A 3,221-nucleotide genomic window follows, 5' to 3' on the forward strand; every position below is an offset into this window, starting at 1 on the left:
AGCTAGAAGCTAGAAAGCTTGCCTGGGAAATTCAGATTCTAATATCACATGTTAGGTGAGGAGCTAGCAGCCAGACTCAAGAGGAAGTTGAATAAAAAAGTGCCAAAGAAACTCTAAGTAAAAGTCTCTGGAAGCAAAAGAAATAAAGGGACACTCCATCTAAAGCTACAGTCCCTTCAGAGGTACTCTCAGTTGAGTTTCCTCTCAGTCGTAGTGGTTTCCCTACCCTGCAACACTACACTTAGAGAACAGTATTTCTAATAACAGTTTCTGCCTGAGTTCTTTTGGCTTGGTGCAGTGCAGCTTGGAGTTTTTTCTGTTCAATTTGGCTCTCAGAATGAAGTTGCTGGGGAGATATTGCTCCCTCAGAAAATTTCTGTTTCTGTGGGAGCTGTAGCTAGACATCCGTAACAGCATTGTGAAGGTTAACAGTGATGCCAATAATTCAAAGAAATGCTTGCAGCTTTTAGGCATTGCCTGTGATTCCCATCTGGAACTGTCAAATGTGGTAATATGCATTATCCCAGTCTCCTCATGAAGTGGACAAGTGTTTTTATTCTTCCACAAAATGATTGGTTTGAAAATATGACTGCAAAAAGCATACACACACAGAGTACATTTTTGTTATTATATAAATTTTATATAAGTATTATGTAATATATACAAGTATATTTTAAAGTTTACATATTGTTACATTTAATATATATTTGTGTATATTATATAATTATAATATACTTTAAATTGTATATATTTTTGTATGTGTGAATTATCTTTTTATATTATATAATGCATATTTTTATTTATATGTAATTCCTCAGGATAATGTCACCAGGTTGAAGTGGTACAAGCTAGAAATCAGAATTCAAGGTGCATTTGCCTGGGAAGGAATTGTAGCTGCCAGACCATTAGCCAAAACCTGAGAATGCTCCTGCCAGTTCTTGGGGTCAGGGAGACTAATCTGATATGCTCTGCTGGAGTCAAAAATAAGCAGACTGGTGGCATTCAGGACTGTCTTCCAGATGGCAACTTGAGCAGTCACACCTCCTGGGACCAGCAGCTGCTATCTCTACTTTCAGCTTGAGTTTTTCAGTCATGGTCTGCTATAGCATGTGAGCACGGCAGAACCATTCCTTCAAAATGCCTCACGCTCAGAGAGCAGCAGCAAATTGCAAGTAAATGCTTTGAGAAAACACAAGTTAAACGACAGAAGTTCTCTGGAAGTCCATGCTTCAGTGCCTCTTCTGTCCATTTTATGTCATGATGCTGCAGCAGCAGGATTTCCGCCTCCCTAGTACCCACAGCCTGGGGGCTGGAAAACATCAGCTGAGGCAACAGCTTCTGCTTGCGTGCTTCTCCTGGGCTGCTGCCACCTTGGCTGCCTTTCTCCAACTGCTATGAGCTGCGTTGGGTGTTGCTCATTAACACAGTGGCCTGAAAATGCCTCCAAACGGGAAGGCAGCAAGCTCAAACTTGCACCCCAGCCTGTCAGCAAGCGTGTACCTCCCAGCTGGGCTGCTGGCATCTGAGCCGCCTGGGTCCTTCCTCCCAAGTCCCCAGGCATTTTAAGAGATCCTCCTTCATTTGGTGAAGGTATAAAGTTCAAATCTATTCAGTTGCCCAGGGAACAAGTGAATTGGGCTGCTAAACAAAGAAGAGCCGTCTGCTGTAGGACCAAGTCCAAAATCTCTCAAAGGGGCAACAACGGTACAACTTTATTCCCGTGTGCCACATGAATGTAGGCTTTAACTCTCCGGTGGCTCCTGGCACCCCTGGGAAGGGAGAGGTTGTTTCAGTCTGGCTCAGACCAGCCTTCACCAGCCCTCTAGTGCACTTGGATTCAACTTTCAGTCTGCTTGTCAATAAACGGGCTGTGAAAAAGTGAGCTTGAGAGACACAAGGAACATCATAGCTGGTGAGTCACTAATGTTTGTGGCAAACGGGTCTTTTTCATGCTGCTGTCACACAGTCTGTGGTGAAACTGCTGGTTAAAATAGATGGATAGGAAAAGAGAGAAATGTGTCCTTTTAAGAAAAGTAGACAGACCAAGAGGATGCCTGCAAGTTAAAAGGCACTTGTTTATGGTAACAATTTCACAAAGCCAGTTTGACTATCCAGAATGATCTTAATTTAGTTACTTCAAAACCAACAATTCTGTCATCATCTCCAATTTGCTTCTTTGATTTTTTTGCTTCTTAATTTTCTGGCAAAAGTAAATTCATTTTTGAGTTTGTCTGGTGCCATCTCTTACATATGTTCACTTGAAAGAGAAACCGTCATGGCCATTTTTGTCTTCTTGATAGAGATCTTGATCATGCTGTGTGAATTTTGTCTTTCCAAAAAACAGAAAAAAATACACGCCTGGATTTCACATTTTTCAGAAAATATCAAATGTCTGAAAATGCAAAGCATCACAGCTGACCATGCTTTTATCCCTAGTTTAGTAAAATCAGCCATTAGGGCATCAGCAAATTACATTACAAAAATGGGGAAAATAGCTTTCAGTGTTAATAGGATTGTTAACTGCAGAGATTTATCAAGTTGGATATGGTCTGGACTTAGCTCTTTCCTTCTGTATTCCTTTACTGTATTTCCTTCCTGTATTTCCTTTACTGTATTTTTTGCTGAGTGAAAATGCTGAAAACATGCCACCTTCTGTTCTTTTCAGCTATTGCACAGTCCTGAGAAAACTCTTCTAACCTCCAGAAATCTCTGTGAGATTTATGCATGTGTGCGCGCACAGATATACGCAGGCACGCACATATGCATGCAAACATTTTTACTCACACATTTCTTAAATCCCTATGAACTATCAACTTATTCACAGGTTTTTCTTTAGTCACACTATTAGCACTCCGGCTGTTACAATAAACATGCTCACTAAAAGGTTACTAAGGAAACTGGAAAAGTAGGGCAACTCCCACCACTGTCGTTGACAAGAGAAGGGGGAGGATGAAGGTGATACTTCATCCAGTATCTCCTTAATAGATGTATTAGACAAAGAGCTGTACCTGCTTTTTTTCCTACCCATCCTCAGCTCCCTTATCTCTACACTTACACTCACACATATACCCCTACCTTCAGAGGTGCTCTGGGGAAACCTCCACTGATGCAGAGATGCTGAAGAGGCACCCTGGGCATCCCCATTTGCACACTACCACAAAAAACAATGGAATCGGAAGATCCAAACACAGGTCCAGTCCCAAAGTTTTGCCTTTATTTTT

The sequence above is a fragment of the Apteryx mantelli genome, chromosome 1 (assembly GCF_036417845.1).
Source record: "Apteryx mantelli isolate bAptMan1 chromosome 1, bAptMan1.hap1, whole genome shotgun sequence".
NCBI lineage: Eukaryota > Metazoa > Chordata > Aves > Apterygiformes > Apterygidae > Apteryx > Apteryx mantelli.